A 23,316-nucleotide genomic window follows, 5' to 3' on the forward strand; every position below is an offset into this window, starting at 1 on the left:
TGACTGAACTGTATGAGATTTCCAATGGCTTCACTCGAAGGGATTGGTAGGTGTAGGATTTTGAGTTGAGCATCACATGGAAAATTTTCCTTAGTATTTCCTCGACCCCCTTTAACAGTACGGTGTTTCCTATGACTCAAGAAAGAGAAAAACAAAACTATGAACACGAAAGTCTTCAAGCTTCATATTTCTCGCATGAATATCAAGTCTTCACGGAAACACCAATTTCTTCACTTTCAAAGTCTTCATGAAAGTCTTCAGAAATACCAAAATCTTCAGTCGAAGATATTCATTTTTAGGGGTCGACTTTTCCTGTAAATATCAAACTCCTCATAGACCTGTGTACACTCACACACGCGTTAGTCCCTTAACCTATAAGTCTTCAATACACCAAAATCACTAAGGGGCACTAGATGCACTTACACTCCCGTGGCCGGCTGTGCTGCCGCGGAGGCCTCACCGCCCCTACTATTCCCACCGCTGGCCAGGCCCTACGGCAACGGCAGCCACACACTGCAGCCGAACCAGTGAACCCTCGTACTCTTCTCTGCGCGGGCTTCCACTGCCGCGCCTTCCCTGGCTCCGTGTCGTCCCCTTCCTAGGCCTCACCGTCGTCCACCGCCGTGGTGCTCTCCGCGCGGCGTGGTCAATGTGGTCAAGGAATGAATTCCGTCAGAAGTGTACTGTATGTGGAGAGGCTGACAGCTGGGTCCACGGCCACAACCCAGTTTTTTGTGATTTGTCAAGTAAGTCGCTTTGTCAGGCCTATTGGGCTGCAAATCTTTCAAGACGAGGAGAGCTTTTATTCGGCTGGCCGAGAAAATGGCCCATCAGTAATGAGAAATGGGTTGTACATTTTTTAAACACATCAAACCGATAATTAGTTTCAAATATCTTTTTTTCATTTCAAGATTTTAAATTACATTAATTTTTATGCGTGGAGAATTTGTTAGATTTTCTATTGATATACATTTATTTTTAAAATCATTTTGAATGTGAGTCAAAATTTCAGGATTAAAAATAGTTCAGACCGCACCGAAATATGCAAAATTTCATATAATTTTTTAACCGTGGCAACAATTTGGGCTGTAATGCTAACAAAGAGAATATGGGCTCCAAAAAAAACCTTAAGAATTAGCAAATGGGCTGAAAATTATTAGAAATAATGGCAGATGGGTTGTATGCTGTTTTCCACAGATTTGAGGCTTTCCTAAAAAAAGGTTGACGTACAAGCAGTGACTGTTGGATGTCCATCCAACAGCCGCCGTGCTTCTTCAATCTCTGCTCTTCCTGCTCCAGCCGCTCAAACAGGCGCCGACGGGACTGCCTGCTCCCTCTTCCCTACGGTCGGCTCTGCTACCGCGCAAGCCTCACCACCCCACCGTACTCCCATTGCTGGCCTAGCCATCCCTCTACTCACCCACACCTGCTGTTATTCTCCGGCGACGGCAGACAAACCAGTAAACCCTCGTACAGTCGTACTCCCCTCTGCGTGGGAAACAACTGCCGAGTCTTCCCTACCTCCGTAACGTTCCCTTCCTAGGCCTCACCGTCGTCCACCGCCCTGGTGCTCTTGGCGCGGCCTAGTCAACGTGGTCAACGACCGACATGCATCTGAAGTGGACTGTACATGGAGAGGCCAACAACTGGGTCCACAGCCACACGCAAGGAAATGCCTCCTTATTACACGCAAAATAATGATTCCTCCACCTGACATCAGGGACCCACCGAAAGGGCCTCTGTATTTCGCAAGAAAAAATGTTACCACCGCTGACAGCTCGGACCCACCAGCTATATCTTCGCACGCAAGGAAGTGCCTCCTTATTACGCACAAAAAATGAATACTCCCCCTGTTAGCTGGGACCCAGTATAGTGGCAGGCTGACTTGTGGCCCTACTAAGTTGACGAGGACGGAGGTCTTTGTCAACTTAGTCAATAATGCACGATTCTAGCTAAAGTGACCGTACGATGTCCATCCAACGGCCGTAGTGCTTCTTCAACCTCTGGTCTTCTTGCTGCAGCCGCCCAAACCAGCGCCGGTCGTGCCTCGTGCTCCTGCCTCCCATGGCCGGCTGCGATGCGGCAGAGGCCTCACCGCCCCCCTACTACTCCCAACGCTGGCCAGGCCATCCCTCTATTCACCCACACCCCCTGTTACTCTGTGGCGACGGCAGCCTCACACCGCAGCGAACCAGTGCCCTCGTACTCCTCTACGCGTGGGCATCCACTGCCGTGTCTTCCCCGGCTCCGCTTCGTCCCCTTCCTAGGCCTCGCCATCGTCCACCGGCCTGGTGCGCTTAGCGCGGCGTGGTCAACGTGCTCAAGGAACGGCTTCCATCGGACGTGGATTGTATGTGGAGAGGCTGACAGCTGGGTCCACGGCCGCAGCAAGGAAGTGCCTCCTTATTACGTGCAAAATAATTATTCCTCCACCTGACAGCAGGGACCCACCGGACGGGCCACCAGTATTTTGTGAAAAAATCATTTCCCCCTGACTGCTGGGACCCACCGGACAGGCCACCGTATTTCGCGAAAAAACGTTCCCCCCGCTATCAGCTCGGACCCACCGGAAGTGCCTCCTTATTACGCACAAAAAAAATGAACACTCCCCCGGCTAGCTAGGACCCACCTTGGTGGGAGGCTGACTTGTGGGCCTACTAAGTTGACGGGGACGAAGGGCTTTGTCAACTTAGTCAATATGGACGATTCTAGCTCCATTGACTGTACGATGTCCATCCAACGGCCGTAGTGCTTCTTCAACCTCTGGGCTTCTTGCTCCAGCCGCCCAAAGTAGCGCCAGTCGTGCCGCATGCTCCTGCCTCCCATGGCCGGCTGTGCTGCCGTGGAGGCCTCACCGCCCCCACTATGCCCACCGCTGGCCAGGCCCTGCGGCGACTGCAGCCTCACACCGCAGCCGAACCAGTGAACCCTCGTACTCCTCTCCGTGCGTGTGGGCTTCCACTGCCGCGTCTTCCCCGGCTCCCCGTCGCCCCCTTCCTAGGCCTCGCCATCGTCCACCGCCCTGGTGCTCTCGGCGCAGTGTGGTCAACGTGGTCAAGGAACGACTTCCATCGGACGTGGACTGTACGTGGAGAGGCTGACAGCTGGGTCCACGGCAACATTAAGGAAGTGCCTCCTTATTACGCAGAAAATAATGATTACTCCACCTGACAGCAGGGACCCACCGGACGGGCCACCGTATTTCGTGAAAAAAATATTTCCCCCTGACTGCTGGGACCCACCAGCTACACCTTCGCACGCAAGGAAGTGCCTGACAGTCGGGACCCACCTAGTCGAAGCGTACGTAGCGTTGTCATTCTGGTCGCGAACGTGTATGTACATATATACTGGTGGATGTAGAGGCGCGCACGTGTCGTAGTAGAGGCGCGCACGTAGCATGTACATGTATGTACAACAGCCAGGGTGCAAGAAAGAAAATATGGCCACGTATGTGTACATACGGGCGGGGTCTCGAACGCCTACTCGCGCATACGTATGGCGAGGGCTCGTGTACATGGCTGGGTCGGAACGGAGAAACAGCGTCATCGTCATGTTCATGGGTCGGAACAGAATGCATGGCCATGTTCATCGGGAGGGCTTGGACGGAAGAGGTGATGGAAACGAGGCCTGGCGTACCGCACAATGGAGGAAACGGACCTCCTATGGTCGAAACGGGCATCCTGTTGATCGGGAGGGGTGTGGCGTACCGCAAAACGGAGGAAACGGACCTCCTACGGTCGAAACGGGGGTCCTGTTGATCGGGAGGGGTGTGGCGTACCGCAAAACGGAGGAAACGGACTTTTGTTGGAGCGCTACAGTCGAAATGGGGGTCCTGTTCATCGGGAGGGGTGTGGCATACCGCAAAACGGGACTCCACGGGATACTGTTCACCTCCACCGTCGACCCCCTCCAGCCTCCACGAGCTATTGTTCATCCACCGTCGACCTCCTCCAGCCTCCACGGGCTCCTGTTCATCCAGCCTCCACCGCGCGCTACTCTACTGGCTACTGTTCAATCACCCCTCCACCGTCTACTTTCATCCAGCCCTCCACACCACGGGGTCCTGTTCAACCACCCCTCCATGGGCACCCCTCCACCGTCTATTGTTCATCCTGCCCTCCACACCAGGGGGTCCTGTTCATCCACCCCTCCATGGGCACCCCTCCACCGTCTACTGTTCATCCAACCCTCCACCACACCACGGGGTCCTGTTCATCCAGAGGCAACGCCACTGCTCACTGTTCATCCAACGCCCCCCCCCCCCCCGCAACGCTCATTGTTCATCCCATCGATCGGCTTCAGTTAGCAGCAGTAGCCAAGGAATCGCTCGATCGGGTTCAGTTAACAGCCATCGATCGATCGCTCCGGTTCAGTAACACGTAGCCTGCAGTGCAATCGCTCGGGTTCAGTTAGAGCCCAATTCCTCGCTCAGGTTCAGTTAGAGCCAACGCCTCACACACACACGCGTACGTGTACGAGAGAAACCCGCATTGCTTGGCCCCCGACCTCCCACCGTAATCGGGAACTCCCTAAAATTTTCCTCCCCCTCGCTTCTACCACAGTTTTTTCCGTAATGGACGGCCCAAAGAATGTCATGCAGCTGTGTCTCCGGCCCGCCCAGAACGAAAAGCCCATTTTCTATCATGATTTTTTGTCATAGAAGTAGGAGCCCACCACATCTATGATGATACCGGGTTTTGTCACAATTATCGTCATAGAAGTGTCATATGTATGACAGAAAAAAATTCGTTCGGCCCAAAAAGTCACGGATGTGTCTTTTTATTGTAGTGCATACGCTTGACATCGAGCCGGTTCCCCACTGCGGCTGCCGCCTCCTGTAAACGAGCTCGACGCATCTGGCTATCACGCGCTCCCTGACCTTGACCACGAGCATCGCAGTGAGCTCCCCCTCTGGCCCCCCTACTTTGCCCCCTCGATCCACTTTGTTAGCCGCCGCTCCCATGCTTGCCTTAGTCGCCATGGCCACGTCGGAGCTCCCGTGTAAGTGCTGCTTCTGCCTCCACCGTCACCCGGAGCCTCGCTGGTGCTTCCTGCAGTCACCGCCCGCCTCTGGCCTCCCCTCCCCCTCCCGCCTCATGGTCGCGCACTCATGCCCGACTGGCCTCTGCAGCCGCTCCGCTCCACTACGCCCCGGTGCCCGCTCGCGCATCACGCTGCTCCGGCTCGTCTCTCCGCCGCATGTCGCCGCCACCTACTGCCAACCACCCCCCTCAGCCACTCCGGCCCCGCGCGCCTGCCTCCCTGCCCTCCATCGGTCGTCCCTTCCCGCCTGCCTCCGGCCACCGGCGTCTACGCCGTGGCGCCCGCGCGCCCTCCTCTATCGAACGCCCCTAACATTGATGTGGCTCTGGGCGGGGCCCACCTCGGGTCGCTACCACCGAGACCCGCAAACCCAGTTGACTGGTGAACTGGCCCAGTTGAGTAGCTGACTGGGGGTTGACCAGGTCAGCCGGGGCCCGCTAGTCAGCGTCTAGTGCACCCGTGGGTGCACTGCACCGGGTGCACCCAGTTTTTAACTAGTGTATTTCGAAATTAAAATAAATTAGAAAATTAGAAAATCATTTAAAAACTTTAGAAAATCATAGAAAACAAACCGTAGCTCGGATGAAAAAGTTTTCTACACGAAAGATGATCGGGAAAATGAGACGAACCCGAATACGCTATCCACATACCTATCATATGCCTCTAGCACTGCAAACATGGAAGCTTCCCCTCCGGTTCATCTGCCTAACAGATGTATGAAATTGGGAAAACGTTGTACTTAAATTACCGCTTCGTCTGCAACGTGTAGCACTGCGTTAGTTCGCCCCTAGCGCAACGTTTTGCTTTTATTGCTTTGTTATGCATTGTTTGCTCTGTTATTTATTATGTTCCCCCTCCTTTACTTCTTTCCGGTAGGCCCCGAGACTGCGGTTGAACCAGTGGTCGACTATTCCACCATCAAGGGACCATATTTTTCTTCAGAGCTTCCACGCAAGCAAACACCCCTTGAGCATTCCGATATCGCCCATTCCCTTCTCTCTTATGCTTGTATTCAAATCTGTTGCTACTACTGTTATCACATTTCTGCTGCATAGCTTGTTTATTGTAACCTGCTGTTGTTACCTCCCTTCTTATACTAAGCTTTTTAGTATAGGCTGGGTAGAGACCCATCAGAGACCCCCACTTTGTCCCGACTGCCCCACTGGATTATTAGAAGACCCGGTCAACGGGATCGAAGACCAGGCCATGGCACCGCACATGAATTTCCCCTTAGTTGCTCGACACTACTGGGTTACTATCTAGTGCCGAGGGTGATACCTCATCAGCACTTCTGATGTTAAACTTGTAAGTTAGTTCATCAGTTATGGTCATCGCGGGTGATTCCTCCTTTTCCACTCCCGATAATGACACTGTTGTGCAACCCCTAAAGAGTGGACCTCGAGAGTGATTCCTTCGTTCACCTTGGCAAGAACATTAGGTGGAATTCCATCGAGGGTGATTCCTTAGGTTCCCATTGGTGTTAGACACATGGTTACTATGACTGTACACTGAACCATGTTACTAAAGACGGGTTGGCCCCGAGGGGTACCCGCGCGAGCTTAATTGCGAGTGCTGTGGAGTCGGGTTGACCTAGAATGTGCCCGCGAGATAATTACGATGCAAGGTCAGGCATTCTTAGCCCTTGCCGCAAGTCCTCGAGATGGGGTGACGGGGTCACATCTTTCGTGAGTCTTTGCTTGTTACCGCGCGTTCCTAATCCACTGCGATTTGGATATTTGATCCAAGGGGCCTCTGTCCTGATAGAACTAACCATCACGTGGGCATAGTATGGGTGTCTTGCGTTGTATGCATCAGCCGAAGCTTAATAGACATCATGCGACTGAGCGGCGCACACCAGTTTGGACTGGAACGCCTCGCCTTGTATAAGGGAGGCTAGGTCTGCTCACCGGCCACCCACGCAACGTGCAGGAGTTCCCGAGGTGATGGCCCAAGACCCCTAGGGGCATAGGTTTAGTCCAGCGTGCTGACCTCTCTATTAAGCATAGGTCGGGTTGTGGTGTATCGTTTGGCCGAGGCCAGGCATGACCCAGTAAAGTGTGACTGTACGAAGTTAATCGAGCGTGGTGGGTAAGTTGGTGCACCCCTGCAGGGAAGAAAACATCTATCGATAGCCAATCCTATGGTAACGGACACTCGGAGTTGTATCCCGATCGATACAACTTGAACTGGATACTTGAGATGAGAAATGGATAGTATGGCTCTGGGATTGCGTTCTCACGGGGAGTCGAGGAAGGATCTCTGGGCAAGGTTGATGACACTACTACTACTTTACTTTATGCTAGTCTGCACTTTTCTAATGCTACAAGACCGCTGAAGATGCTGAAGATGCTAGTCTCCGATAGGACTAGGATGTCCCCTCTATTCTGGCATTTCTGCAGCCCAGTCCACATATATAGCCTTCCATTGATAATGTTGCATATGTAGTGTAGATCCTTGCTTGCTGAGTTCTTCGGATGAGTACTCACATTTGCTTTGCTTTCTCCCCCCATATACGTTTGATGCAACCAGATGATGGAGCCCCTGAGACCACTGCCCCCACCGACTACTACTACAACTATTACCCTGAGGGTGCCTACTACTACGTGACGGACGCCGGCGACCAGGAGTAGTTAGGAGGCTCCCAGGCAGGAGGCCTTGCCTATTCGATCATAGATGCTTTTCTGCTGGCATTCTTAAGACAAACTTGTTTAACTTATGGCTGTCCTCAAATATTGTTGCTTCCGCTGACTCTTGTGTATTCGAGCTTACGTATTTGAGCCCTCGAGGCCCCTGGCTTGTAATATAAAGCTTGTATAATATTAATTTGTGTCTAGAGTTGTGTTGTGATATCTTCCCGTGAGTCCTTGATATTGATCGTACACATTTGCGTGTATGGTTCATTTACGATTGAATCGGGGGCGTCACAGCCACCTTAACCTGCTCCAACGGAACCACAGCATCCTCACTGACTCCTCAGACAAAGTCATGGCCTACTCGGCGCAACCAAAGAGGTTGTACACTCATTGCATCGCACCTTCTCCTTAACTTGATCTCCCGGTGCTGCTAGTGCTCGATCCCTGAAAGTGCAACCAAGCCCTGGGTGGTTTTGGTAATTCTTAACAACATATAGCTCATTGGACTAATATTCTTTCAAGATAATCATTTCAGAAAGTTCAATGACTGGCATGGCATGGACTAGATATGTGGACCCCTCAAAATGCTAAGGACACATATTGGCACAAGCTCAAGACTCTACATTTTCATTTTAGTGATCCAAGATCACATCGAGTCCATAGGAAAAGCCAATTCTATTAAAAGGGGATAAGGTGTTGCTTAATAGCTTGCTTGCTCAAAATGCTTAGTGATATTCTCCAAAAGCCCTCAACCACTTTCTCATATCCACATATGTCCTAAACCAAAAGTCAAACTCGGCCCCACCGATTTGATCTATCTAGCGACACCGAGCTCACTTGACATAGCCACTGCCAATTCGGTCTCACTGAGATGGGATTGGAAACCCTATGTCTCCCTTCATAACCTTTCGATCTAACCAAGATGAGCGATCGGTCCCACCGAGTTTGCAATGCAAACTCTCTATTACCTTTTCATAACGTTCCGGTCTCACCAAAATGAGCGATCGGTCCCACCAAGTTTGCCTGACCAACTCTCTGTTTGCTTATTACAGAAATTGGTCTCACCAAGTTCATGTGATCGGCCTCACCGAGATTACATTATGCCCTAACCCTAACAAAATCGGTCCCACCGAGTTGACATGTCGGTCCCCCGAAAAGCCTAATGTTCACATTTTGAACTAAATCGATCTAACCGAGTTACAGTGTTCCGTCCCACCAAGTTTGGTAAATTGTGTGTAGCGGTTAGATTTTGTGTGGACGCTATATATACCCCTCCACCCATCCTCAATTAGTGGAGAGATCCATCAGAACGTGCCAACACATCCAACATTCATTTCCTGAGAGAGAACCACCTACTCATGTGATGAGACCAAGATATTCCAATCCAACCACAAGAATCTTGATCTCTAGCCTTCCCCAAGTTGCTTTCCAGTCAAATCATCATTCCACCATATCCAAATATGTGAGAGAGAGTTGAGTGTTGGGGAGACTATCATTTTAAGCACAAGAGCAAGGATTTCCTCATCAACACACCATCTATTACCTTTTGGAGAGTGGTGTCTCCTAGATTGGTTAGGTGTCACTTGGGAGTGGAAGCTAGGAGTTTGTAAGGGCAAGGAGATCGCCTACTTCATGAAGATCTACCCAAGTGAAGGAAGTCCTTTGTTGGCGATGACCATGGTCAGATAGACAAGGTTGCTTCTTCGTGGACCCTTCGTGGGTGGAGCCCTCCGTGGACTCGTGCAACCATTATCCTTCGTTGGTTGAAGTCTCCAGCAACGTGGATGTACGATAGCACCACATATCAGAACCACGCCAAAAATCTCTGTGTCTACATTGTGTTCGCTCCCTCCAAACTCCTCCCCTTTGCCTTCATATGCAATGATTTACATTCCGCTGCTATGCTCTTAGAATTGCATGTGTAGGTTGATTGCTTGACTTGTGATAAGTTGCTAAAATTTGGCCAGACTTAAAATTGGGAAAAGGCTCAATTTTTATTTGGTCAAGTAGTCTACTCACCTCCCTCTAGATATACTTTTGATCCTACAAGTGGTATCAGAGCCTTGTCTTTATTTGCCTTGATTTCCATAGCTTTCATGATCATAGCCTTGGTTTCACAACCTAGGAGAGTATAGTGTCTAGCGAGGGAAATTATCACCGTAGAGGTCCTTACTTTGATGGTACTAATTTTGCTAGTTGGAAGCATAAGATGAAAATGCATATTCTTGGACATAACTCTACCATTTGGGCTATTATGTGTATTGGCTTGCAAGGTAAATTCTTCGATGGGAGAGAACCAAATCGTGAAGCTACCGTAGAAGAATTAAAGATGTTGCAATATAATGTTCAAGCTTGCGATTTCCTGTTCAATGGATTGTGCCCCGAAGAATTCAACAAAATCAGCCATCTTGAGAATGCAAAGGAAATTTGGGATACTTTGATTGAGATGCATGAAGGTACCGACTCCGTCAAGGAATCCAAATTGGATGTGGTTCAAATTCGGCTTGACAACTTCAAATGAAGGATGGTGAAGGTGTCACTGAAATGTACTCTAGGCTTGCTCTCATCACAAATGAGATTGCCGACTATGGAAGTGAAGAGACGACCGATAGATTCATCATCAAGAAGATCCTAAGAGCCTTGGATGGAAAATATGATACCGTGTGCACATTGATCCAAATGATGCCCAATTACAAAGATCTCAAGCCAACCGAAGTCATTAGAAGGATTTTTGCTCATGAGATGTCACAACAAGTCTAGTGGTGCTTACAAAGCCTCATGTGATACTGGTACATCATCAAGTGAGAAACAATATTTCAATGAGGAATTGAGCCTAATGGTGAAGAACTTCAAAAGGTTCTATAAGAGTAGAAGCAAAGCAAGAAGTTCCAAGTCAAGGTCCTACAATGACAAAAGATCTTCTAGTCGTGAGCGTAATTGCTACAATTGTGGAAGACCCGGACACTACTCCAATGAGTGTATGGCTCCCTGCAAAAGAAGAGAAGACTCACCTAAAAGGATAAGTAGAAGAGAAGAATCACCTCCAAGAGAGAGAAGGAGTAGAGATGATCGTTATGAACGAAGAACCTCTCGCAGAAGCAAGGATCCGGAGAGGAAGGACAAGTCATCAAGGGGCTACACAAAACGAAGACATTAAGCTCATGTTGGTGAATGGATACCCTGCTCTGACTTTGACCACCACTCCAAGAGAAGTTATCACTCCGACTACGAATATACTCAAGATGAAGGTGTTTCCGGTCTAGCACTTGTGTCAACCAAATCCTATGGCATATTTGACTCAGCAAATGAAGGAATTAGAAGATGCTTCATGGCTAAAGGCCCAAAGGCATCACATCCCGAGTATGTTGATTTCAATAGTGATGAAGATGATTTGCTAGGTGATGATGATTTACTTGTTGACAACTCTAGTGATGAAAACTATGATGAACCTGCTACTAATAATGTTAATCAAGATAAAGCGAATAAACATGATAAGACGGAGATTGAGCGTCTAACTAAAGAACTAAATAGTTAGAAGTTAGCTCATGAAACTACCTTAGAAGATCATCTAGAGCTTTTAAAGACTCATGAGAAGTTACGCTTTGAAAAGCTCAACCTAGAGAAAGAGCATGGGTTCTTAAAAGAAATCAATGATGATCATCACAAGAAAAGTTCTTCTTACATTGACAAGCGCTTACTCTTGTTTACTTACATGCCAAAAGTAAAAGATTCAAATACACCACGGGTACCTCAACTTGTCCGGTGCGGTCACTTTGGTGCCTAAACTTGTAACATACACAAAACTGGTGCCGTAACTTGTCCGAGCGTTCAAATACGGTGCCTCCGTCCGTATCCGGGCATATGCACTGCCCACATGGCGTGCCAATGTGACATCGGCCCACATGTCAGTGGGTGTGAGAGGAGTGTCGTCATGGTTGTTTTACAGAAAACTCATTGTACTTTATATAATTTTCACAAAAGCTCTTGACATTTTATTTACATACGTCAAACTGCATCGATCCCACCTATGACATCTAGGCCTCACATGTCAGCACATGAGATAAAATAGTAATAAAAAAAGTTCCCGGCAAGATTCGAACGTACAAGGGCGAACAGCCTACACACATGTGCTAATCACTACGCCTATAATAGTTGACTGTGCAATATCCTAATACGCTTCTATTTTACCAAGAAACTGGGTGAAATAAAAAAGAAAAAATTGATTTGTTTGAAATTGAAAAAATATTAAGAATGTCTCACGATTGAAAAAAAGAACTATTCAACATATTACCTACCATCAACTTAAAAAAGTTTTAGTGCTTTTAAAAAAATCATCATATTTCTGGAAAATTCTCACGTGTATTAATAAATTATAAATGTATTTTTCAAAAATGTATGCCATGCATTCAAAAAAAATTACAACATCTATTCCATAAAATGTTCCATGTGTACTAAAAAATTTAGTGTAAAATTATTCTTACATTTCTACAAACATGTGTTAACACATTTATAAAATTTATTGTTTCTACACAATGATTTTTAATACATGTTGAACAATTTTCAAAATATAACGTTGTTGATTTTTAATAATTATGTATTCTAAAAATACAACGAAGATACAAAATAATCTGCATGCTTGTGGTCCTGAGTGAAAATGCAAAACAAATTTGTAATATTTTATAATATATGTTGAATTGTTTAAATCAACATAAATTTTAGAAAAAGTTCATGGTTAAATCTTTGAACTACAAATAATAAAAAGTAGAATAAAAATTTAGATAGACAATCACATATTGATAATTAGTGTTTTTTAATATTAAAATATTGTATATCATAAAAACCAAACAGTAACTTAAAAAATAGGATAAAAATTACAGAGCGATAGATAGACTTTCTAGCTAACAACTGTACATAAAGTACTATTTGTTTTGGTGGCTAGCGTGCGTACTAGCTATTTAATCTTGGATGTACCAGGGTCAAAACCAATTCAAAGATGCAGTTTATTTTTATTTTTCCTGTTATCGGCATATACAGAGCAAGGGTTTATTTGTGACTTTAATTAAATCTTAGGGGATTTTTTACACACAAAAACTCGGACGCATTTCACCCAGCACAGGCATCGCTCACACCCACTGACATCTGGGTCAACCACCAGTTGTCACTCCATGTGGACAACACATATGGTGGCATACGGGCGGAGGCACCGTACATGCACCATGCGACAAGTTATAGCACCATTTTTGTGTATTTTACAAGTTTAGGTACTAAACTGACCGCAACGGACAAATTAAGGCACCTTTGATGTATTTAACTCAAAGTAAAATCTAGCAACAAGAGTAAGAAAGATTCTACTTCTAGTAGTAACAATAATCATGCTAAATCCAATATTGTTTCTTCTAGTAGTTCTCTTGATTACACTAATGATTCTCTTAGCCAAGTTACACTTGAGAAAGAAAATACCTCATTGAAGGGAATTATAGAGAAATGTATTTACAAGAGCCTTGCCGGAAGTAAGCAATTTGAGGAAATTGTACGCAAGCAAGGAAGGCACCAGAAGAATCAAGGTGTTGGTTTTGAACGAAAGTTCAATGACAATGGAGTTGAGTGGGAATAAGATCAATACCCCAAGATGAAGTTTGTTCCTCAACAAGAGAAGTATGATCCTACTTCCTTGAAAGGAACACAAGCTCAAGATCTTCAACCACAAGACCAGAAGCAAAAAAGGCAAGGACAAGCTTCAAGAGGAAATTGATGCATTTGAAGAAGCTCCCAAGGCCTTGGTCAAGTGGGTTCCCAAGACTACATCAAGTTTTAATTCATCAAGTACGACCACAACTCCAAGGATTCCCATCAAGTTGATGTGGATACCGAAGAAGAAGAACTAGAGAGTTCTTGAGGGTGACTCTGCGAACATACTTCACTAATATCATTTTGGCGAGAACAAGTGCAAACAACTTCCACTTCTTGCACTAGTTCAAGGAGTCACAAACCCTCTTGTTGGTAAGACAAGGGACAAAGTAACCTAATGCTTTCATGGACATCATCTTGTGTGTACTTCACTATATGTCTATGATATCCTTGTTCTTCCTTGTGGGACTAATCCATGTATGTATTGAAAGTGCAACTCACTCCAATGGATTGCTCCAAATGATCTACATCAACATTGAGCATCCACATCTTCAACATCTACATGAAGTCATCATCGACAAAATCCAAGGTTCGTTCATCCCTCTTAGGGAGGATATCACATCTAGGGGGAGCTTTACTCTAAGAATTGAGCTAAATCAACTCTAATGGTGTGAACACAACAATTCTTTATGTAAAAGTGGTAACCCCACTTGTGCTTGAACGATGAGTATGACCTACGACCAAATGTTCTCATTTGACTCCTCAGTCAATATACTCATATATAGATGACCTAGTCATCGCCAATTGGTTGATAGATGCTAGAGTGATTGTGCATGCTTTGCCACATTTCATTTGCCATCTTATTGTGTGAGCATGTTGATTGCATATTTTTCTCATTCAAGGGCATCCATTTGTTGTTTTGATTGTTTGGTCTTTTCTTTTTGTCAAATGGATGGAAAAGAATGCCTAAGAACTTCCTCTGGCTATCTATGCTTTTCTCATCTCAAACTCTATTCATGCTACATCACAAAGTTTGATCAAGTCAGATTCGAACTCTCTGGGTGAGGAGCACTCAGAGTCACCGATTCGTCATAGACAAAAAATTCCAAAACCTCTTTGTGTATTTTGGTCTGACCAATTCATCCCTTTCGGTCATACCGAGTTCATTGAGTTGATCTAGGTTTTCAATCTCGCTGCAACTGATTAGAACCATTCGGTCACATCGAGTTGTAGTAAGTGATTGTGATTCTGCATCTCGGTGCTGCCAAGTTGTTCCACTCGGTCACACCGACAGGGTTAGGATATATATACCCATGGGTCAAATTTTGGAAATTCGTCCGAAACCTTTTCGCTCGTGCGTGTCCTGCTCTCCTGACTCGGGTCTCCGGATCACCTCCTCATTGCCAGTGACCTCCTACCGCTGGTCTCCACCTCCATCAACGGGAATCTTCACCGCCGTTGCCGCTGTAGCGAACTCATCGCCAAGTTAGGGTATGGGTTTGATCCTTTGTGCAATCTTTACCTCTGATTCTTAGCACCAAGTCAATGCCATGATTCTTACCAATTTTGAGATTATCCTATCTAGAAAAAACTCCCTTTAGACTAGTTTTGATTCGAAAATTTAGGGTTAGGTTTCCGCCAAACTCATCTCGGTCTCACAGAAATGAGCGATCGGTCCCACCGAGTTTGCCTGACCAACTCTCTGTTTACCTATTACAGAAATTGGTCTCATAGAGTTCATGTGATTGGCCTCACCAAGATTACATTATGCCCTAACCCTAACAAAATCGGTCCCACAAAGTTGACATGTTGGTCCCACCAAAAAGCCTAACATTCACATTTTGAACTAAGTCAGTTTGACCGAGTTTCAGTATTTGGTCCCACCGAGTTTGGTAAATTGCGTGTAACAGTTAGATTTTTTGTGGATGATATATATACCCCTCCACCCATCCTCCATTCATGGAGAGAGCTATCAGAACATGCCTACACTTCCAGCATTCATTTTCTGAGAGAGAACCACCTACTCATGTGTTGAGACCAAGATATTCCAATCCAACCACAAGAATCTTGATCTCTAGCCTTCCCCAAGTTGCTTTCCACTCAAATCATCTTTCCACCATATCCAAATTTGTGTGAGAGAGTTGAGTGTTGGGGAGACTACCATTTGAAGCACAAGAGCAAGGAGTTCATCATCAACACACCATCTATTACCTTTTTGAGAGTGGTGTCTCCTAGATTGGTTCGGTGTCACTTGGGAGCCTCCTTCAAGATTGTGGAGTTGAACCAAGGAGTTTGGAAGGGCAATGAGATCACCTACTTCATGAAGATCTACACAAGTGAGGCAAGTTCTTCATGGGAGATGGCCATGGTGGGATAGACAAGGTTGCTTCTTCGTGGACCCTTCGTGGGTGGAGCCCTCCGTGGACTCGCGCAACCGTTACCCTTCGTGGGTTGAAGTCTCCATCAACGTGGATGTATGATTGCACCACGTATCAGAACCACACCAAAGATCTCTGTGTCTACAATGCTTTTTCTCCCTCCAAACTCCTCCCCTTTACCTTCATTTGCAATGATTTACATTCTGCTGCTATACTCTTAGAATTGCACGTGTAGGTTGATTGCTTGACTTGTGATAAGTTGCTAAAATCTGCCAAGACATAAAATTGGGAAAAGGCTAGATTTTTATTTGGTCAAGTAGTCTAATCATACCCCCTCTAGACATACTTCCGATCCTACATTCCCGCTCCCCCATGGCATGGCTACCTCGTAGTTGGCATCGCCCGTGACATCTCCACTATGGCTCTCCCCCTGTGCGAGGTTCCCTTGGCGGCAGCGGCCATACTAGTCGGAGTTGCTGCTCTTGTTGCTCCAGCTCTCACTTGCTCGTGATGCTGCTCTGTTCTTCCCCTCTCTCATGTTGCTGCTCCTCTTTTGCTCTTGCTCGGACTGCTGATGCTGGTACACGGGTTGCTGCAGCTACATGAGTTATTGCTCTGGATCTAGTTCGTCCTACTGCTCCAGGCACTGCTGCTCTAGCTGCTATATGTTACCATGTTCCCTGTCGGTCGCATGCTGATTTAGATGACTATTTGTCTACTTCTAGTGCTCAAGCGGCCTAAACTACATGTGAAGTGCCTCTCTGCTACCAGTGTGTTCAGTCTCGATAGTAACATTCAGATTCCACAGTAAATTTCAGTATTGATAGTTAAGTTCAAAGTCAACAATTTTTATCTCATCTGTTGTACTCATGTGTTTTTTGGTGATGTAAATTTCACATCTACCACTTTTTGGTAATGTATTTTACATCATTTATTGGAGATGCTATTAGAATCCCACTTGAGATTAACGATGTTTGTCTTATACTACTTCAGCCTCGATGTCTTACGGCTCGCCAGAGCTGTTGCAATGACGGAACCATCCATCATAGCAGAGCAGTTCCTTGGACGCTGTCTGCAGACGCCTCGGATCTTCCTCCACACCTCTCACAGCCACCTCTACTGCAACTTCTTTAGCGACCAACCCAATGATACTGAGGTCGACACGGCTACGCCAAAGAGGTTGTACACTTGTTGCATCACTTATTAGTGTACATTCATGTTGATCCATTAGGGCTATTTGGTTCAAAGGAAAAAGTGAAGGAAAAACATAGCAATAGGAAATTTTCCTATGGTACTCTACTATTCAATTATTCATGCATTTGATTGAAAGGAATGGAGCAAAACATCCACCTGGACCTACTTTTCAAAATCCTATGCATGAAAGCAAGACCACGTGCATTAGTGGCAGAATAATAGTCTAACTGTACACACTTTCATATGGTTAATTTCACTTTAATTTTGCCATGTTTCTTTGCATTCCTCTGCTCTTACAATTCCTTTGAACCGAACACCCACGGTGACAGGAGTCTTGTGTTTACAAATGCTATGTTTCTCATGTTCATTCCTATCCTATTCTGGTGTTTTTTCTATCCATTAGAATCCTGCAAGCCAAAGGAGCCCTTACAGAATTACTTCAATTATAGATAGGTGTTAAAGAAAACTTTGTGTGGTTTGTCCTACTCCTGCCTAGACATCGTCCACCTCGCCTGAGCTGTTCCATCAACAGAAGCATCCACATACCAATCATCACAACTCCTGACCATCTTTCGCCGCCTCAGATCTCCTTCCCTGCCGTCGACACCCATCACAACTGTATCACTATCTTCAACTCAGCAGATGAACCTAAGGAGTACACGCATCCACAAGAGAGGTCACACTCTTTTGTTTCTGCTTATGTTTTGCATTTCTTAATATTACCTGCTACTTTATCGTTCTGTTCACCTCTTAGACTCCAATTCAGGTCCAAATTAATGTTCAAAGTTGAGTTTTAAAATGATTGTGGGGCACATATCGAGGCAACAATGAATAGTATCTCCGTCTATTATCTGATTCAACTAGGGTATGTCTATGTTGTTCATCTTGGGTGGGAAACAAACAGTAAAGCAATCATCATCTATCTTTTTATTAAATTAAAGCTATCATTAGCCTGATATCATTATTTTTGGATCTAGCCACTGGTTGTTACCATCGCTCTAAATTTTTGCATGCTCTCCTCACTATATTTTTCTCGTATGCATATTAGATATTGTACACAGTCATGTTGAACATGTAGAGAAAAAGAGATGAGTTTTGCATGGCAATACAATGTCATGCAGACATCCCTCCATGGTGGGTGCAATGGCAAACCCTCCCCCCTCTCCAGATTGTAATCTAGAGGAAGATATCTATTCTGAGGCGGATTCGGACGGAGCTGACCACTTCTATTTACCCCCAAGGTGTTTGCTCTAACTTGGCATGATGATATTGGTCATATCATGCATATGTTTCCTTGTACTGCCTACTTTTAACATCATATATGCTTAGTTTAGACATGTTCTATAATGCCACCTATTTACTTTATACTAGCACATATGCCCGTGCGTTGCAACGGGGGAAAATGGACATGTCCTCAAATTTAGTGAAAATTGTATGTGCGAACACAGTTGTTTTCACTACAAAGAAAATGTTAATTGTCATGTCCATTATTTAAAAGCGTGCTATCCATTGCAAAATCAAATTTGGTATATCTTTTTCAATAAGAACGTGTATTAATTGAATCTATAGTATAAGGTTGAATTACCTCAACCCATATTTACTCAGTCTTGTGCAATCACTAGTAGAAAAAGGACCTAATGTGAGACACATTAGTGCCGGATTGATTTTAGCCCGGTACTAATGGTACCATTAGTGCCGGTTCGAATGGATATGCATTAATGTCGGTTCGTGTTGAACCTTTAGTACCGGTTCATGCCACGAACCGGTACTAAAGGGGTGATGGCAGGCTGGCGTCAGGCCGGGCCCCCACGATCACCTTTAGTACCGGTTCGTGTCACAAACCGGTACTAAAGGGCTAACCTTTAGTACAGGTTTGTGCCACGAACCGGTACTAAAGGGGTCTGACCTATAGTACCGGTTTGTGACACAAACCGGCACTATAGGGCAATTTTCAAACTCTACCCCCCCCCCCCCCCCCGTGTGTCGCCATTTCAGTTCTGAAAAAATCAAAAGAAAATGATAAAAACTTCAAAAAATAAAATCCTTCAAGAGGTAGTTATATTACTACATCTACTAGTTAGGAAAATTTGAAAACTTAAATTTGGACATGTTTTGCAAAAAGTGCATACGATGTCGGAAAAAACGTATAATATATCAAAAAATTCAGCACAAAAATCCGCATCCGATGGAGACGGCCTACGGCTTGTTTGCAATTTTTTAGAATCCTCAAATTCCAAAACAAAAAAAAAGATATGGTCAAATTTTAGTTTTTTTAAAAAAATTGGTTAAATCTGGTCAAACTACTTATTCAAGAAGTATTAATGTTTCTACATAATTATTCAAGAATATTAGTGTTACTAAATAATTATTTCAATTTTTTAAATTTTGGTCAAATCTGGTCAAACTATGGTCAAACTTATTCAAGAAATATTAGTGTTACTAAATAATTACTGTTTTTTAGAATAATAGTTTCAAATTCAAACGGTGAAACGTGTGACCTAATGCTCAAGCTAAACTACTGAGGGTTAATAGGATTGACAGCTTACATTTGTCAGGAAAACAACAAGTGCAGACTTGGAATGTAGGGGGAATAGAACTCCGAAGTTAAGCGTGCTCAGGCTGGGGGAGTGAGAGGATGGGTGACCGGCCGGGAAGTCAGGCGATTTGGAATGAGTGATCCACACTTGAGCAGTTAAGAGAAGTGATTAGAGACTAAATCATCAAATAATTCAGAAAAAATAAAAATCAAAAAATAATCAAAAAAAATTTCCAAAATTTTAAAAAAAAACCTTTAGTACCGGTTGGTAACACCAACCGGTACTAAAGGTCCCCCATACCAGGGCGCGAGCTCACGCCACGTGGTGCCACTTTAGCGCCGGTTCGTGCCGAACCGGTAGTAAAGGGGGGGCCTTTAGTGCCCACCCTTTAGTGCCGGTTATGGAACCGGTACTAAAGGCCCTTACGAACCGGCGCCAAAGCTCCGTTTTCTACTAGTGAATACTCAGAAAAGCCAAATGACAGATAATATTGTTCAACTATAAACGGTGTATCCCTCAGGATTAAATATGACCTTGAGTACAAATGCAAATGTTGATTTTTACAATTCATTATTTAAACTCTTTAAATCAGATCATCACACCACAATAACTTTGGTGCATTATGGATTTGGAATTGTACCACATATATTCACGACAAACACGTGGAAGATCTGTTTTGCAAGAGCTAATTCTTTAGGTTGTAGTGCCCTGGACAAACTCATCCGGAGAACCTGGTTGTGTCCAGGCAGACATTCAGAATGCACATATTGTTCTCCTGCACAAATTAATACAACTTCAGATACATCAAGATCATATTTTTTAGAACTGTGTATGTGAGCTCTATGCAAAACATATTATATACACCCAGGCTAGGGCGCATTTATAATAACCATCAGTCTGTCATCTACATATTACATAAAGTCCACTTAGTTGAGAGAGCTGAACAAAGTAAGGAGGGGGAAAGGGTACAAAGGATTTAGCAATTTCAGAAAATATCTTACTTGGACCTGTGCGGGGCAATGAGTAGTAGTAGAGGAATTGCAAGTTTAGGTTCATCTTTTGGAAGCAAAGAATTGCACAATTTGTTAGTAGGCTTATATTTAGGACCTATAAAAAATGATTTGGTAAGCTGTTTACTTTACCTTATCATGAAACAGAGAAAAGAAACCTTGATTCCTCGCAAAACCATATAGTTCCGTGTTGATCCAAACAGCAAAGATTGAAGCTGCAGCGTTTCACTTCCTCATATAGCATCCTATTCATCAGTCATGTTCTCAGTGTACTGTACATTTGCGATTTGCTAAATGAGTTCATAGATGGTACATCAATTTAAACTTCAGAAACATACAATACCAAGGCAGCAATAAAGTTTCGGCATAGCCAACAAACCTTGGGCACAACAAAGTTTATTGGTTCGGAATAGAAGCATGAAGATAAAGATTGAAGACAATAACAATATTGGGAAGGAAAACACAAGCACCCGGTGATTAGAAGGATGCTATGTGATGAAGTGAAGACTTATCCAATACATATATATATATATAGAACTATTGCTTGCATTATATATATAACTATTGCTTGCATTTCCAATACATACAGGTGTTCCCAGAATGATACATTTGAGGGCCTGCTACAAGCTTATAGTTGATAAGGATAGTGTTGAAGCTGGTGCCTATCTGACTGTGGTAGGGGTTATTTTCGTTCCTGGCGAGTACTTTTCTGTTGAATGTGGCTGGCTTGTGGTTACTCAGTACCCGTGTTTAAGTAAAAGCTAAGATGGATGTTGGAGACACATTTTCCCTTTTTTGCACTACTTACTTGCCTCCAACAAATGGCAAATGCATATGGATAATCCATTGCAACCATTGTTAATTCAGCAGAACGCAGCAGCAAACTTGGAAAACAGAAGAGAATGAATAGGGGTGGCGACTATAAGGAATAAGTACCACCTTTGTTCCTAAACGACTTTTTTGAACTGCAAAAGCGTCTTGCATTTAGGAACAGAGGGTGTACATAATAGCCACATATGATTCAATACTTATTTGTGGAAACTTATTATGCATGAGCAGTTGAGCACTCTTACTAATAAGTTCATAGTACTGTAAGAATTCAAAAGGAACAATGCGTAAAGTTCACAATAGCTTGAATGTGACAGGTTACTGGAACAGAAGGAAAATGGTGAGTGTTGTTCCAAAGCAATATATAATCTAATTAATAGTGATTTTTCAAAAATAGGACCAATTATATGCACCTTGCTTAATCCCTCTGATTTAACATGCTTGCACTGAAATTTAAATGCATACTAATAGCACAAGATGAATGTGTACACAAAGAAGCATTGCAGTTCCATATGTTCCAAATTACTCGACCTGAGTGACAATTTCTGCAGAAGCAGAGACATGACACATGGGACATCAATGATAATCATGAAACCACACTGAACCAGGACCATGGTCCAAAATGTCACTATCATATAATCAATTGAACACTGACACTAAAAAGGATAGTGGTTCTAAAATTATAAAGAAAATTTGGATCCTCTGTGTACCAAATCTGTCAAGACTCCCTGAAAATAAACCTCCTCGAAGAAGATGAGAAAGAGAGAAATACACAGTTACCAGCCAGAGCTTGATGACACAACCAACATTAGATGCTTGCTCAAGGTTTCCAACAAATTCTCCCCAGGAAGAGGAGCTCCCAGAAAAAACTCAACAAGCTCGAGCAACGACAGCAGGTCCCTATTACAGCAAGAGGAAAAAAAGAGGAATTGGACAATGAGAAGCAGCAAACAATGTTGTGACACAGTAAGCTTGCAAATAAACCACACTATTTGAAATAATATACCCCAAAGGATAAGAAAATGTGCATATAGATTCGCTAAAGAAAGACTTTTCAAAAGCACATTTACACGTAGAGCTATGCAAAAAAGAAATTACCTTCCAAAATTCCACTTATGTTGCCAAAAGCTAAGCAGTGCCATAGAAACGGCAGTACCATATATCAGCCAAAGTAACAACGGCAGTCAACCAAATAACACTTCTAAATAAATTATGCAAACTAACCTAAAACTGCTTTTTAGATGAGCTAACCTGAAACTTTTAACCGACGGGCTTGAAACTAACCTGAACGGAGAGAGATATGGGGTGGAGCTGGTGGCATGGAGGTTGGGCCTGATCCTGCCATGGAGGGAGAAGACGACCAGACGAGCTCTTCCTCACTCCGCCGCAGTCAGCGTCGTGCTTCCGCGACTGTGCTCCATGAGCGCGGTGTGGTGTGGCCGATATAGGACAGGAGATGGGATGGAGGTGGGGGGAGCTGATGCTTCTTCGATCCAGCGCTTGATGGGATAGGACAAAGGAGGACGGAGCTCCTCCTGCCGCACCCATCCTTGACTCTGCCGCCCTCTCCTTCCACGGGAACACCGTGATCCAGGGCTTCGCCCAACGAGGGCCTCCCGCGCGGCGCTCTTGCGGCCTTCAGCCTGGAAAACATCGGCGACGCCCAATACTATTTTGCGAGAGAGAAACATGGAATCCTCGCCTGCGTCGGCCAGCGAACGGCGCAACACTGGATCAAGCATCGCAGGGGTCGGCCGCCTCCTGGTGGCCGAGATCGGGAGGAGAGGGAGAGCCCATGCTTTTTGTGTGTGTGTGCTTATGGACTGTGGATTGAATATTGAAAACTACTGGGTGAGTTTTAGAAAATATCCCGAACAAAACATTTTTCTCACTTAATAAAGGACTGCAGGTTGTATTACTGAGAAAGATAGGGGATTTTAGCAAAAGCGCAATGACGGTGAGCGAGTGGGTAGAAGCGATAATCGCTTTATTATTAGGGAAAGATATCATATATGTGAAATATGCAATCTCATCTCTTTTAGCCAGCCATAATATATGTGAAATA

The 23,316-nt window shown here is 44.8% G+C and overlaps 1 long non-coding RNA gene across 1 annotated transcript; it reads right to left on the minus strand.

The window, feature by feature from the left end:
* Window positions 1-19,923: 19,923 nt before the first annotated feature.
* On the minus strand, window positions 19,924-22,866 carry LOC123130589 (uncharacterized). Its single transcript, XR_006463889.1, has 4 exons — window positions 22,536-22,866; window positions 20,556-22,151; window positions 20,415-20,469; window positions 19,924-20,188 (listed from the first exon to the last, which is right to left on the minus strand). It is a non-coding gene; the product is annotated as an uncharacterized lncRNA (long non-coding RNA).
* Between the last annotated feature and the right edge of the window lie 450 nt (window positions 22,867-23,316).

This window comes from Triticum aestivum, chromosome 6A (genome assembly GCF_018294505.1).
Source record: "Triticum aestivum cultivar Chinese Spring chromosome 6A, IWGSC CS RefSeq v2.1, whole genome shotgun sequence".
In the NCBI taxonomy this organism is placed as follows: domain Eukaryota; kingdom Viridiplantae; phylum Streptophyta; class Magnoliopsida; order Poales; family Poaceae; genus Triticum; species Triticum aestivum.